We start from the raw sequence: 17,178 nt of genomic DNA, 5'->3' as shown, positions 1-17,178 counted from the left end.
AGATTGAGGAGGCATATTCCAGCGCCTCAACTGACACATGACAAAAACTCCAGTCAGGCAAAGAAGCACCCTGTCAATTACGCAAGCTGGTGTTACGAACAAAGTCTGTGCGCCGAAGCACTCTTACAGTATCTCATGATCGCCGTTAAGAAGGCATTATTATACGTCGTTATTGACTGCATTGGCAGCTTACAATCGTAACTGGCTGCGCTAATAACTCGTCCATGTTCCTGGCTCTCTTACTCATTTCTTCAGTATGTGCACTGTACACTGATCAGGCAGAACGTTATGACTCCCGACTACTGTCGATATAAATCCGTGGAGGCGATAGCAGCCTCATCTGGCGAGAAATGACTGCTAGTCAAACACAAGCACGGTTCATCTAGTACTAATGAGCGCGCTGTTCGTGTGTAGAATGGGGAATCTGAGTTTGACCGAGGGCGGACTGTGTTGGTCCGGAAGCTCAGCATGAGCATTTCGGAAACTGCGCGACTAGTAGAGTGTCGGAGGAGCGATATGGTCAGTGTCTTCAACACGTTGCGAATCCAAGGTGAAACGAAGTCCAAACGTCGCGGGGTTGGCGGCGCTGTGGCAGAGCGTTGAATAGTCTGATGAATCCCTATATCTCCTTCATTATGCCGATGGAGGGCGCGAATCAGTCGTCTTCCAGGGCAGCAGCTCCCTGACACTTGTACTCCAGGACTGAGACAAGCTGGCGGCAGCTCTATTACGCTCTAGTAAAAATTCACTTGGGAATCCGTAGGTCGAGTGGAGCTCGTGCTCCGTGACGGCTAAGTAGTACACTGCCAGTCCTTGTACACCTATTCATGACTATCATGTTTCCCTACGGCTGCGGCATTTTTCAACAGGGTAATGCTCCAGGTCACAAGGTCAGGAGTGTGATTGATTGGTTCAAGGAACACATTGACGATTTTCAATTGATGTGCTGACCCCCAAGCCATCGGACCTATTCCCGACCGAAGACATCTGGGATGTGACTGAACGTGGCGTCAAAGCTCATCGCCCCTCCCCCCGGAATTTATGGGAATTAGGTGGCTTCTGTGTGCAGTTGTGGTGCAAGCTCCCGCCAGCGACCTACCAAGGCCTCATTGCTTCCATACCACGACCCGTCCACGCTGTTATCGATGGCAAAGGTGGCCATACCGGCTATTAGGTAGGTAGTCAATGTTACGGCTGGTCGGTATAACTTTATCGTTCGGCCAAGAAGGCACCTAAGTATCTGGTGACGGGCTTTCTCTTTCTGGACCTGTCATTTAATTTCAGGATCGTGTCTCTTGAAAGACTCCATTGTAACAGTGTGCATTGTCTCTTCAGGAGCTGCAGACAATTTGACTCCTTGGCACCACTAATGTTATTGTTGAAGCACTATGTTACATCCATCTCGCAGATTGCTTTTGGAGCTTCCCTTCAGAAGGATCATCGGATTAGGCACTGTGAGATGTGACACAGAGTTACGGACATGTAACACACGGGAAAGCGGCGCTTAGCATCTGATCATGGTTTTGAGAGAGATGACCAACATATGACGATGATTTAAAAAGAATTAAGGGAGATTAATTCGTAATAAATAAATTAATCTAATATAATCAAAAACATTTATTTTTATGGCATATAATAAACAAGTAAAATAAGAATACAATTTGACAAATTTGCACATACATAGTGTACCCAACAAGTACTTACTGACAGAATCCGTAGAATTCTGCAATTTTGTATGGTCCTGTGCAAATTTAAAAAGCTCTTTGCAATTATAATCAAAATTAATTTCAGTAAGAAACGCTGACCTAATCATTTATAAGTTGCTGCTCTTTTCCTGATCAGTCCACGCATTGTTCGTAAGAGAAAAAAACTGTTTCTATGTGAGCATTTGATCCTGGGATATTCAATATAAACCCTTGATTTTACTGAGGATTCGCACATCAGTTTGTTTTTAATCTTAAATAATTTTAACCCAACTTCCTTCTGTTGTTCTTGTTTTCACTATACTCACAGAACTCATAGCATAGTACTGACCGGTTCAAGGCGAGCGCGTTCTTGGGTTGCCAGTACTGATCAAGAAACATCAAAACATTTTGCTCTCACGACGCCTCTATACGCGAAGGTTATGCCATTCTTTCTCCATCCCTTGCATTCCCTTGAGTCAACCACAGACAGGAAAAACACTGTATGTCGATAATAGTATAGATTATCATATAAGGGATGATCAAAAAGTTTCCATCAGAGGACGCAGTGCGACTCCGATGTTCGTATATAAGCACCGACGTGTAGGCAATGGTTTCCTGTGGCATTTGTGTATTTCCTACGTGCGTGCGTTAATGCAAAAACGTGAACTATGGCGACATTATTAGGAAATGCGTTCAAACGAGGCCTACATGCCGTCGCTCTTTTCGTGGCTGCCAAAGGACAACCTCCGCTAGATATTTATCGGAGAATGAGGAATACGTATGGAGCAGAATGTCTGTCGAAACCCACCGTCGTGAAAAACTGCGTGAAACGCCCGCTGGGCAGAACAGATGATTAGGTTGTGGAAAGGGTCAAATAACGTTGGGGTCAATTTCACCTTACACTTGTAATTTGTTTTAATTTAAGAACACATTTACAACCAAAGCGGCACATAGCCGAACTTTTACAACTACGAGTTTTCAAAATGCAATTCTTTCACGGCTGAAGGCCTCCGAACAAGAAATATTAAAAATCAACAAGATAAAAACGCAGATAAAATAGCAAATAAAATAATTAAAATATGTGTATATTACAGCTAGGCTGAAAGCCTCAAGGGAAAAGTGGATACACAAACATAATAAGATGCAATACAAAAGGCCGAAGGCCCACAATAAAATTTTGCTGATTTTAAAATAAATTACCATAACATTTCAAAGGCAGAAGGCCGCAATGTTTTTGCTTAAAGGGTAATTTTAAGAATAAGATTTTAAGCGGATGAAGGCCCACAACTGATTTTCCAAAATTCAAAAAATACCACAAACCTTTAAGGGCAGAAGGCCATAATCTTTAACCTTGAAAGGTAAATTTAAGAATAAGATTGCAAGCGGCTGAAGCCCACAATTAATTTTCCAAACCTTTACAAACTATAATCATAAGCCTTAAGTTTTAAGTGGCTAAAACCGCACTAAAAGAAAACACAACACAATGACAACAACCTTTCAGCAAATATAAAACACAGTAAAAACAAGAATTTTTTTAATCATTGGCTATGATAGATTATAAACAGACAATTAAACACCGGTGAGAAAGACAGTAAAGACAACGGCACTCAGAAGCCTCCAGGGGGTCGGTCTGCCCCCGCTCACTTAGGTGATACAGGTGGTGAGCCCAACCACACTTGATTCGTCGGTACGAAACTAAGGGACAGCCAAAGACCGACCGACAATACGACTTGCTTGCCACCAATCAGTACATGAGAATTCAAACAAAATGTTACTGGCGTGATTATCCACAATCAAATATGTATATGTACACTCCTGGAAATGGAAAAAAGAACACATTGACACCGGTGTGTCAGACTTACCATACTTGCTCCGGACACTGCGAGAGGGCTGTACAAGCAATGATCACACGCACGGCACAGCGGACACACCAGGAACCGCGGTGTTGGCCGTCGAATGGCGCTAGCTGCGCAGCATTTGTGCACCGCCGCCGTCACTGTCAGCCAGTTTGCCGTGGCATACGGAGCTCCATCGCAGTCTTTAACACTGGTAGCATGCCGCGACAGCGTGGACGTGAACCGTATGTGCAGTTGACGGACTTTGAGCGAGGGCGTATAGTGGGCATGCGGGAGGCCGGGTGGACATACCGCCGAATTGCTCAACACGTGGGGCGTGAGGTCTCCACAGTACATCGATGTTGTCGCCAGTGGTCGGCGGAAGGTGCACGTGCCCGTCGACCTGGGACCGGACCGCAGCGACGCACGGATGCACGCCAAGACCGTAGGATCCTACGCAGTTCCGTAGGGGACCGCACCGCCACTTCCCAGCAAATTAGGGACACTGTTGCTCCTGGGGTATCGGCGAGGACCATTCGCAGCCGTCTCCATGAAGCTGGGCTACGGTCCCGCACACCGTTAGGCCGTCTTCCGCTCACGCCCGAACATCGTGCAGCCCGCCTCCAGTGGTGTCGCGACAGGCGTGAATGGAGGGACGAATGGAGACGTGTCGTCTTCAGCGATGAGAGTCGCTTCTGCCTTGGTGCCAATGATGGTCGTATGCGTGTTTTGCGCCGTGCAGGTGAGCGCCACAATCAGGACTGCATACGACCGAGGCACACAGGGCCAACACCCGGCATCATGGTGTGGGGAGCGATCTCCTACACTGGCCGTACACCACTGGTGATCGTCGAGGGGACACTGAATAGTGCACGGTACATCCAAACCGTCATCGAGCCCATCGTTCTACCATTCCTAGACCGGCAAGGGAACTTGCTGTTCCAACAGGACAATGCACGTCCGCATGTATCCCGTGCCACCCAACGTGCTCTAGAAGGTGTAAGTCAACTACCCTGGCCAGCAAGATCTCCGGATCTGTCCCCCATTGAGCATGTTTGGGACTGGATGAAGCGTCGTCTCACGCGGTCTGCACGTCCAGCACGAACGCTGGTCCAACTGAGGCGCCAGGTGGAAATGGCATGGCAAGCCGTTCCACAGGACTACATCCAACATCTCTACGATCCTCTCCATGGGAGAATAGCAGCCTGCATTGCTGTGAAAGGTGGATATACACTGTACTAGTGCCGACATTGTGCATGCTCTGTTGCCTGTGTCTATGTGCCTGTGGTTCTGTCAGTGTGATCATGTGATGTATCTGACCCCAGGAATGTGCCAATAAAGTTTCCCCTTCCTGGGACAATGAATTCACGGTGTTCTTATTTCAATTTCCAGGAGTGTATTAAGCTGTCAAAACTACACACCTTGTTGGACAGTGACAACAGGTGAGGAAAGGACACTGCCTGAAATTACGTTAGAGGCCAGGGCAGGTAACCGGAACACTAACGGCCACAAGGCAGAAAATTCCGTTGGTGCACTTGAATTGTAGTCACCCAATATAGTTAATTCCACCGCATGGCAGCTAAATTTCAGCAATACAAACACTCGGTGTTGCTCACAGGAAAACGCCCCCAACAGCGAACCACCGAAACGAACCACACAACATGAAAGGACGTGGCTTGGGTACTTAAAACCACTACTCAACTTCGACTACGAAGCTCCTAGCGATCGGACAGCTCCACACATGCTACAACACTGCGCAGGGACCGCCAGCGGATCCAGCCGAATGCACCGCGCGGAGATAACTTCCCTGGTCCACAGCAACCGACCGACTCCTCTCAGAATGCTGGCAATATCTAAAATAGCGGAAGTAACGCCAACTACACACACAACCTGACCAACACTTGCACAAAGACCTGAACGATAACGATACCCAAGAGTAACTAAGCACGCACGAAGACAAATCGCGTCGCCTGGGCCCCTCAACAGTGAAAATGGACTGTTGAGGACTGGAAACATGTTGCCTGGAAGGACGGGTCACGTCTCAAATTGTATCGAGCGGATGGACGTGTACGGGTACGGAGACAACCTCATGAATCCGTGGACTCTGCATGTCAGCAGGGGACTGTTCAAGCTGGTCGAGCCTCTGAAATGGTGTGGGGCGTGTGCAGTTGGATTGGTAGGAGACCCCTGATACGTCTAGATACGACTCTGACAGGTGACATGTACGTAAGCATCCAGCATCCAACCATGTCCATTGTGCATTCCGACGGGCTTGGCCATTTCTATCAGGACAATGCGACACCCCATAAGAACTGAATTGCTACAGAGTGGCTCCAGGAACACTCTTCTGAGTTTAAGCACTTCCGCTGGTCACCAGACTCCCGAGACATGAACATTGTTGAGTATATCTGAGATGCCCTGCAACGTGCTGTTCAGAACAGATCTACACCCTCTCTTACTTCTGCGGATTTATGTACAGCCCTGCAGGATTCATGGTGTCACTTTACTCCAGCACTATTCAGGCATTAGCAGGATTGCGGCACTTCTATTGCGGCACGTAGGCTCCCTACACGATATTAGGCGAGTGTACCAGTTTCTCTGGCTCTTCAGTGTATCAGTAGCCTCGTGTACGTGACGCCAGTTCCCAAACACTTCGCACCAGGATATATGCAGCGGCTAACAAGGTTCCTGCGATGGCTGGGTAGAATACGTCACAATTTTCTACGAAGATGTTATGTCTGGCCCGCATCTCGTGGTCGTGCGGTAGCGTTCTAGCTTCCCACGCCCGGGTTCCCGGGTTCGATTCCCGGCGGGGTCAGAGATTTTCTCTGCCTCGTGATGGCTGGGTGTTGTGTGCTGTCCTTAGGTTAGTTAGGTTTAAGTAGTTCTAAGTTCTAGGGGACTGATGACCATAGATGTTAAGTCCCATAGTGCTCAGAGCCATTTGAAACATTTGTTATGTCTGAATTGAATGTGGTAGTCATCATTTTGAACACCATCTGTAATGTACAGTAATAAATTATTACCTCTGCTGAGCTTAAGGTATTGCGTATTCATTCTTCTTGTTTTTCCTGACTTTTCAAAGCTTTCACTGGCTCAGCTTTATTTCCAAGACATTCGTTTCTATTCCACAGTTCTTGCATTTTGAATTCATCAGCTCATTCAGTTTGTGTGTAACGGTTTGAAGCACTCTGAATGTGGACAGATATCACTGAACGGCGGTCGCAGTGTTGGAAGCTGTGCCGAGAAAAGACCTCTTCGCACGAGATGATACAATTTCCATTAACGAAGGCTACGCCCTAGAAGTGCGCCGGTATCCCCATAAGAAATATTACAGTTTTAATGCAATCGCGTTTTATGAAATAAACTGTTCCGTTTCAGACAATTCGTAGCTCGATGGTGTTATACTGTCAACCCTAGTGTGTCCTTAATACGGAGTGATTACAATTAAATTGCAGCTACTCACGGATGTCCAGTGTGGGCTTAATTCTCGTATGGCAGGGAAACTTGCTAGATATGCTAATACATTAATGTACTGTCGATTTACGGTGGAAGAATGGTAATTCCAATTGCGGGCTATAGGTGTAAGTCTAGCGCTGTACACTGTTCCTATGACGATAGGACATCCACGCTGTCATTTGACAACCTAATACGTCAGTGAACAGTATGGTTATGGAGAAGAGAGAGCGTGCGTTGTTAGTGAATCTACTTTATGAGAACGGCTGCAATTGCAGTGCTGCATTGAGCGAGCATCGGCGACTGAAAGAACTGAAAACAGACCTATATCATTGATGGTTTAAAGAAGATGACAAATAAATTCTAAAATATGGGCGAGCTTGGTGTGACACACGGAAGTTAAAGGCGGCGTGTTCTGGTGGAAGTTACTGACGAGTTTGCTGTTACTATAGCTGACTATGCAGCACGTGCTCCGAGTAGTGCTAGCGCTCGTGCAGTGTCGCAGAATTTTTCATCCCATGGTCAACAGAAAGGTAAGTTTCTGGTGTCCTAAAAGGTCTAGACGGTGCAGCAACTGAAACATCGTAATCCGCAGCAACGTTCAAAATTTGTTCTTCGGTTTCTGGCACGGATCGAAGTTAATGACACGTGGCTGGGAAATATTCTATGGAATCGCGAGGCACATTTTACAGTACAGGGGGTAATGAATACAAACATCTGCCGAATTTGGGGTACTGTTAAACGGCGTGTTGTGCACGAACAGCCATTGCGCTCGCCGTATGTGTCTTTGTGGTGTGGATACACCAAGTACCTTTATCCTCGTCCGTTCGCCTTCGAGACAGAGGGGCTATCAGGTGTTCGGTGACGTCTCCACGTTATCGAGACCTCCTTGTACAGCATGTGATTCCTGCCTTGGAAGAGCACAACTGTGTGGAAACCACTGTTTTCATGCAAGGAAGGGCAACACCTCGTGTCGCTCGCCCAGCGAAAGATCTGCTTAATGCAATCTTCTACGAACGATCTCCAGAGGTTTACCAGATGTGTATGAATCCATGTGGCTTTTGGCTCTGGGGATATCTAAAAGGAGCGTTTACTAGGAACACGCTCGGTCTCTAACCGATCTGAAGGCCAATATACAGGAACAATTTGCTCAGATTGCACTGGAACTGCTCTGAGCAACTGTTTATCACGACGTTTTACGGATGCAGCATTTCGTCGACGTCTCCGGTGTTCATAATGAACACACTGTGTAAGTGGAGGTTAATAATAAAATCAGCATTATGTCTTTCTTATAGTGTGACCTTTTCTTCTCACGTTCCGTTCCTAATACATTACATATGGAAACATTTATATATGTCTTTTCTGCATACACAGCGCTAGGTTTAATACTGGTGGCCAAAACTGGAACTATTTTTTTCCAGTGTAAATTGGTTCCGAATTAAAGCATTATAAGATCTACTAAGTTTCGCTGCCATACAATAATTGCAGCCCAAACAGGACTTCTGTAAGCAGTTGCACTTTAGCTATAACCACCCGGTACCTATAATGCAAAGAATACACTAAAAGTAGTAAAATGTGAAGGTCTCTTCTAATTAACCAAGTTGTAGTGTAGAGCTGGTCAGTTTTACATGAACGAGACTGATTTCGTGGCTGACACTCACTGGATCCAGAGTACATTCAAATAAAGGTATATAAGCAAGAGTATGGCGACGTCGCAAAATATTGGGACACTGTCTATGGTCTACGCAAAATAAAAAAAATAAAACCTAGCGACCTCACGGTCTAAGTCTGACAAAAATGAAAGAAATACAGATTTATTCATTAGTAGATCGAGGGTTTCAGAAGAAGACTGCACACAAACTACGTGACATACTGAAAAATGAGACATGTCAGTGGACAAAGGTCCCGTAAACAACACTCACCTTGGCGTAGTTGCACTAGGGGGCCCGCGTGTCTGGACTTGTAGACATGTTATCAGCTCCGTACTGTCGCATCGAATTAATTCGCGCCTGCAGATAGACATTTCAGTGAACACATTTTCGAAGGGAGCTGACGTCGCGTCTTCGCAGGCACACACGTATTGACGTTTACCGCATCGCAAACGGCGCCCATATTGAGCACATACACACATCGAAAAATGTTTTCATCACCTCGGTTCCGAGAATCCCGGAACCTGCACAGAAAATTGAAATAGAGATCAATGTAAATATCATTCCCGCCCTTTTCATTGCTCATGAGAACCACACATTGCATGTTGTACCACCTTACAGCGAGACCTTCAGAGTTGGTGGTTCAGATTGCTGTACGCCCGGTACCTCTAATACGCAGTAGCACGTCCTCCTGCATTGATGCATGCCTCTATTCGTCATGGCGTACTATCCACAACTTCATCAAGGCACTGTTGGTCCAGATTGTCCCACTCCTCAACAGTGATTCGGCGTAAATCCGCCAGAGTGGTTGATGGATCACGTCGTCCCGAAACAGCTCTTTTCAATCTATCCCAGGCATGTTCGATAGGGTTTATGTCTAGAGAACATGCTGTCCACTCTAGTCGAGCGATGTCGTTATCCTGAAGGAAGTCATTCACAAGATGTGGACCATGGGGGCGTGAGCTGTCGTCCATGAAGACGAATGCCTCGCCAATATGCTGCCGATATGGTTGCACTATCGGTCGGAGGATGGCATTCATGTATCAAACAGCCGTTACGGCGCCTTCCATGACCATCAGCTGCATACGTCGGCCCTGCATAATGCCACGCCAAAACAGAAGGGCACCTCCACCTTGCTGCACTCGCTGGGCAGTGTGTCTAAGGCGCTCAGCCTGACCGGGTTGCCACCAAACATGTCTCTTCCGATTGTCTGGTTCAAGGGATATGCGACACTCAGCGGTGAAGACAACGTGGTGCCAATCCTGAGCGATCCATTAGGCATATTGTTGGGCCCATCTGTACCGCGCTGCGTGGTGTCGTGGTTACAAAGATGGACCTCGCCATGGACGTCGGAAGTGAAGTTGCGGATCATGCAGCCTACTGAGTCGTAACATGACGCCTTTTGGCTGCATGAAAAGCATTATTCAACATGGTGGCGTTGCTGACAGGGTTTCTCCGAGCCATAATCTGTAGGTAGTGGTCATCCACTGCAGTAGTAGCCCTTGGGCGGCCTGAGCGAAGTATGTCATTGACAGTTCCTGTCTCTCTGTATCTCCTCCATGTCCGAACAACATCGCTTTGGTTTATTCGGAGACGCCTGGACACTTCCCTTGTTGAGACCCCTTCCTGGCACAAATCAATAATGCGGACGCGATCGAACCGCGGTATTGAGCGTCTAGGCTTGGTTGAATTACAGACAACACAGTCGTGTACCTCCTTCCTGGTGGAATGTGGAACTGATCGGCTGTCGGACCCCCTCCGTCTAATAGGCACTGCTCATGCGCTCATGCATGGTTGTTTACATCTTTGGGCGGGTTTAGTGACATCTCTGAACAGTCAAAGGGACTGTGTCTGTGATACAATATCCACAGCCAACGTCTATCTTCAGGAGTTCTGGGAAACGGGGTGATGCTAAACTTTTTTTGATGTGTGTTTAATGTGAGATGAAAACTTGGAGAGATGCGTTATCCACTGATAAGTGTCAGTTTTCTGCCTGTTTTCTGACATATTCGTCATTTGAAATGCAAAGGTACTTATGAATAACGCTGTACACTTAATAAAGCGAAATAGTAGTCGTCAGAAGAATTGCTCTTTTAAAATAGGCAGAACAAACTCAGAGTTTATTAATGAAGAAACTGTTTATTCTTTGATGTCGCAGTTTTTTGAGATGACTTTCTGTTGACGGGAAAAGTGGAAATTGGACAGGTAAACGACATCTGGCAGTAAAGCCCAATATTTGTAAATGAAATCTGCGCTAAGCCCCAAAAATGAAAGTTCTGTTTCATGTGAATGTGCCTAGCACTGCTTAGTTAAAAACGGACTGTTTAGTATTCACTGTGTAAATAGTTCAAATAACAGCCACAAAAATGCGCTTGGCTCTATGGGCCAACAGTTCTGAAGTAAAATCTGGACCATGCGCCAGAGTCCCACAGCTACCATCTGAGCATTGCTGTTAGTTTGAGTTTATAATTCCATGGTGTAGCAAGAAGTAAATGTTTATTTACAAAAACTGTGTACTACTGTATTCTGTAACGCATTTGGGAAAAAAGGCCGTAAAACGATGATGGGACTGTTTTTCAACTCAAGGAAAAGCTTAGAGCTGAAGGGAAATCATAGAAGAACAACCAGAACGTGATAGCGCCCGAAAAACAACCTCCACCTGTTGAGATAGATTTAAATACGTCTATAAGTTCACAGACCTGCCGGCCGCGGTGGCCGAGCGGTTCTAGGCGCATCAGTCTGGAATCGCGCGACCACTAAGGTCGCAGGTTCGAATCCTGCCTCGGGCATGGATGTGTGTGCTGTCCTCAGGTTAGTTAGGTTTAAGAAGTTCTAAGTTCTAGGGGACTGGCGACCTGAGATGTTAAGTCCCATAGTGCTCAGAGCCATTGTTTTTCACAGACCTAGGTTGTTCTTATTCTCTTAAAGTCGTATTCATTCGGATTTTCATGTCACGGTTGTTTCTTTATCGGTTGTTGTCCTTAGTCCAAAGTAGCAAAAGAAAACAGATAGTTAGACGCAATGATAACGCCTGTAATGACGTTTTTTGTTTTTTTGTAGGTTTCATACCGGAGCAGATACCAATGCAAAAGCAATTGCCTTCCAACAAAAACTTTACATTTTTATTTAGTAGGAGGTAATGTCAAACAAAATTCGTCTCTAATGGGAAATATAAGCATTTGCGAAGTTTATCGGAGGGTACATGGTTCGCTCATGGACCCTAAAGAAAGTCGAAGGTGGACTATATTTTTTGCTGTTTCCAATGCAAATGTGATGATAAACAAGCAGGCAAGGAAAACATTTCTTGAAATCCATAGTATCACAAAGCGTACGATAGAAACATTGGTTGAATCGCAAAAGCGCGGTGGCGTTACCTACGTAGACCGTAGGGGGAATGAAACCAAATAGAGGAAATACACAGCTGATGATATACAGCGTGTAGTTGAACACATTGAAAATTTCCCCCGAGACGAAACAGTATGTGTCCAAGAAAGGAGTTAAAAAGGGATCTATAAAAAAATTCAACTAGCCCTGTTGGATTTGGAAGAGAGACTGAAAAATGAGACAAGGAAAATTAGAAAATGTTTACTCCTTATCTGAAAGAATAAAACGAACGTTTTTTGTGAAGAGTTAGTCAGTAACAGTGTGTTATTTTTAAGTCAGGTTTTGTGCATTTTTTTCTGTTCTTACCATTGTACTTTCTAAAAAACATTAGTTTTGCTTTTGAATTTGAAATAAATTAATTAATAAATATCCCTAAGCTAAATGTCGATCTATTTTTCGCTGTCTGCAGTTTAAGAGAACATGAAACAAAAATGTGATCCACGTTGTTATAATAATGTAGATGCACTTAGCCCTCCCTTTATTTACTCATCGGAAGTTCGAGTCCTCCCTCGGGCATGGATACGTATGTTGTTCTTAGCGTAAGTTAGTTTAAGTTAGATTAAGTAGTGTGTAAGCCTAAGGACCGACGATATCAGCAGTTTGGTCCCATAGTAACTTCCCACAAATTTCCAATTTTACTTTTATTTATTTGAATTTTAGATCTGCTCTGGTTTTTACGGTATGGGGTATGGCACGTAGCTCTATTCTTATTGTTTACAGCAAAAATGTTTTCATGAAGGCAAAAACTGAATGGTCAATAAAGCGTTAATAAGCCTTTACATAATAATGTCAGATACCAGTTAAGACAAAAATTGGAAATAAATCCAGACTATTGTTTTAGGAGGCTTTTTCCTTTTGGAACTTAGCACGGATTTTATAGGCGATCTACATTTAATCTAGAACGATCTGTCAGCAGCATGAGCTATATGGATTTTAGCCAGAAAATAAGAACTGTTATGAAATTACCAATGGTTGCCAAGGGCAACCAACCGTCAGCGTACTGAAACCGAAGAAAGTTACCGAGCGATGGTTGTAGCCCAGCTGTATGTTCGTGGAAACCGCGTTGCTTCCCAGCGTAACAACGACGCCAGCTCTCCCTGAGGGCCGGATGCGCCAGTTCGCAGCGCAGCGGCAGCAACAGCCAGCTCTGGTTCCGCCGAACTTACAGGCGACGCCAGGCGAGGGGCGGCCGGTTCTAAACTTCGCTAACCACTGGTGAAACTGATTGCAAAGTAGAACTTCGAGTGGTTGCAGATTTCGGTGCAATTACTGAACGGTACAGTACATCGACAATTAGTGCTGGAACGGTGAAGCGTGAATTTTTTTTGTGATTCAAGGGGTGAGTGGTTCTTGTGGATATAATTCATTTGAAGTATATGCCAGTAGTAGTCCGTTTCAAGAGTAGCTGAAAGAGTTTACAGAATAATTCAGCGCTAAAATGGATGTTGAACCTAATGCAAAATGTGGCCGGCCATGGTGACCGACCGGTTCTAGGCGCTTAAGTCTGGAACCGCACAACCGGTACGGTCGTAGGTTCGAATCCTGCCTCGGGCATGGATGTGTGTGATGTCCTTAGGTTAGTTAGGTTTAAGTAGTTCTATGTTCTAGGGGACTGATGACCTCAGATATTAAGCCCCATAGTGCTCAGAGCCATTTGAACCATTTGTAAAATGTGAACAAAGTAAACACTAACTGAGAGCAGGTGAATGTTAAATTAAAGGAAGGAATTTCGACTCTAGACGGAAAATCAGATAAACAGCAAGATAGTCAAACTGTGACTAAAGGGATACGATTTTCAAAAAGAGTTACATTCTGAGATAGAAAAAGAGAGTGACGTAGTTCTGGCTGAGCTAATTGTAAGTAAACAGGTAGTGGAATAAGCCAGTCATGTTCAGCGACTAACGGCCGACCTGTCCGTAAAGTCAATGTATTTTAAACAGTTTAAAGAGGTGAATGTGCAAGAATTTACAGGCACTAATAAACGTCTGTCACTCAGCCAGAAACTTTTAAATGTCCTAGAAGAGTTGAAAATTTCCGACGAGGTTACAGTGTTAGGAAATTCTTTATTGAAATTGAAGGAGTATGTTAGTATCTTGATTGAGCAAAAAGTACAGAAAAGAATCTATTCATTAGTAGGTACACCTCATTCTTCGGGAAATTCAGAAAAAAATTGAAAAATTACATAGCAAATTGTGGGGTAAATTAGCGAAAACCAAGAACCATATTGATAAGAGGGTTGATTTGGGGGAAGAGACCAAACAGTGAGGTCATCGGTCTCATCGGATTAGGGAAGGAAGTCGGCCGTCCCCTGTCAAAGGAACCATTCCGGCATTTGCCTGAAGCGATTTAAGGAAATCACGGAAAACCTAAATGAGGATGGCCGGACGCGGGGTTGAACCATCCTCCTCCCGAATGCGAGCCCAGTATGCTAACCACTGCGCCACCTCGCTCGGTGTTGATCCGAATAGACAGAATAATACACTAGTTATTCTAATGGAAATCTTAGAAGAATTTCGCTTGGATTCCTGTACTAGTATAATAAAGTAATGTCCTAAATTTAAACCGTATACATAGACTCAGCCTACATATTTTGTAAGAGAGTTTAGGAAATCGTTACCTAACTATGAGAGGACAGTTAAAATATTTTTGTACTGAATTACCTTGAATATGATGTGGCTGAGTAGAAATCAGCCTAATCAGAGGAATTTAATTCTTGAGATAACTTTCAGGAAGTGTTTCAGGAAAAGTATTGCCTCTATGTGCACCGGAAGAGTTGACGTTACAGTTACTAGACCCTCGTCACCATTATCACAACTTGGGTGTTTATAAGAAGTATATTGAGTGGTATTTGACATAATCTTAAGTATTTCGATAACCACATAGATAAAAACCATTATATGGAAGTGATAGACATTTATTGTACGTAGCACGCAAGGGAATGAAACAAGGTTGTAGTCCATCCCTGATGTTATTTAGTCTGTATATTGAGCAAGCAGTGAAGGAAACCAAAGAAAAATCTGGAGTAGGAATTAAAGTTCGGGAAGAAGAAACAAAAACCTTGAGGTTTGCCAATGACATTGAACGTAGTCGAATGAATTAAGAAGATGTGGATGAAATCATATACGAAAACGAGACATTTAAAACGGTAGATCATGTTTGCTATTTGGGCAGCAAAATAACTATAGATGGGCGAAGTAGAGATGAAATATAATGTAGACTGGCAATGCCAAGAAAAACGTTGCTGAAGAAGAGAAATTTATTAACATCGAATATAGATTTAAGTGTTAGAAAATCTTTTCTGTAGATATTTGCCTAGAGTGTAGCCATGTATGGAAGTGTAACATATACGATTAAAGTTTAGATGAGAAGAGAACAGAGCCTTTTGAAATGTGGCACTATAAAGGAAAGGTTAGATGGGTAGATCGCGTAACTTTTGAGGACATAATCAATAGAATTGGAGAGACAAAAACTCCGTGGCACAACTTGGCTACAAGAAGGGACATATTCTGAGACGTCAAGGATCCACCAATTTAGTGCTTAGGGAAGTGTGGAGGGTAAAAATCGTAGAAAAATATCAAGAAAAGAATATAGCAAGCAGATTCACAAGGATGTAGGTCGCAGTAGTTATTCGGAGATGAAGAGGAATACACAGGATAGCGTAGCATGGAGAGCTGCAACAAACCAGTCTTCGGACTGAAGACCACAACAATAACAACACAAAAACTATGCAAGGAAATCTGGAACCGAGCTCGGTCAATAGTGAATGAATGGATCGCCATTCGTTGAGGATTTAGATACAATAGACACAGATCGTGAGGGTTCCACTCAATTCTAACATAACGAGAATAACATCAATGGTAATAAATCACCCCCACGGTTTCAGAGAAGGAAAGAAACTTACTGTAGGGTAAAACGGCATTTGACAGGCAGCAAGCCAATAGAATAAATGACAAGAATGTAATAGATGATGGAAGGAACACAGCCCAAGAGTAAAGAAAGAGATCAATAGTTCGAGTTGGCCAGCTCCAGTATCAGAAAACAACGAACGTTCTGGAGTAGGGGCACACTTCAAAATGGAGGTATACAAGATCAGCCATCGGGTTGACAGAGGACAAGTTACTCTCTCACCTATTTATCGCATATGGAAAAGTATTAAAGATTGTATTACATCCTGATGCACCTTGAGTGAGACTCCAAAAAGTTAACGGACTGAGCAGACGTTGATGAAGCTTGGTAGGGCGCTAAAAGCATGAGGTATTTTTATGATTCTTAGCTCATAGAAATGGCTTGTCGGGAGAAGCAATTGGCGGCGAGCCCATCTCTTAATAATCTTACTGGACAGGTCCAGAGCCATATAGGGAAGACAGGGTGGTCACTCATTGGGACAGGGCTCCAGCATAACAATGCCACAATACCTGCCGCAGAACCTGCAGAAGCCGGGGCAGGGGTGATGGTCTAAAGGAAAGCGTCTACACAGTGGAGTCATAAACTGGGCATTGTGTGCAGAGCCATGTGTAATAAAAATCCATGTTTCCATGCTCGCCAATATTGCAAGGAGGCCAGTGAGCCACTTCCCTCGGCTGCCCCTGTTGTATAAGAAAACTGTGGCATCTGAGAAATGTTTAGAGATGGAATCTTTATTATACCTCATAGCTAGAACTAAAAAGATCGAAGGCAGAGGCTATGAAGATCTTTATGATTGTATCTGACACTTGTTGCTGTGGAAAGAGACAACTTTGGAGAAAATCATCATTTCCCCCCTCCACGAAATCTTAAGAAACCCAGTAATTGGCGGTTTCTTTCTTTTTTTCAGAGACACAGGTTTGTTAACGCTTGCCTTGGTTGGACATGAGTTTAGGGTGTCGTGTGGGAGGGGATATTTAGCGCCTCTAGAGCCTTGTGATTGGCTTAAGACAATGTGAAGGCAGTGTCGTTCATGCACTCTGCAGGGTCTTTGGGTTGGTAGGCACTTCTGGGCGAAACTCTGGCATGCATGGTTGGTACTTGGGGCTTGTCCTGAGACTGACTTCACTTGTGAGTAGTTTAAACTGGGGAGTCTGTGGTGTAGTTCTTACTGTGACGACAGTGTCACTTCAGATGTCTCAGACTACTCGCTTGCCGAGGGTACACTTATTGGTTTTTGGTTTACCAGTCTTGACATTTGGTATC

This window comes from Schistocerca serialis, chromosome 7 (genome assembly GCF_023864345.2).
Source record: "Schistocerca serialis cubense isolate TAMUIC-IGC-003099 chromosome 7, iqSchSeri2.2, whole genome shotgun sequence".
NCBI lineage: Eukaryota > Metazoa > Arthropoda > Insecta > Orthoptera > Acrididae > Schistocerca > Schistocerca serialis.
The sequence above is the reverse complement of the archived record's forward strand: the minus strand, read 5'-3'. Positions refer to the sequence as shown.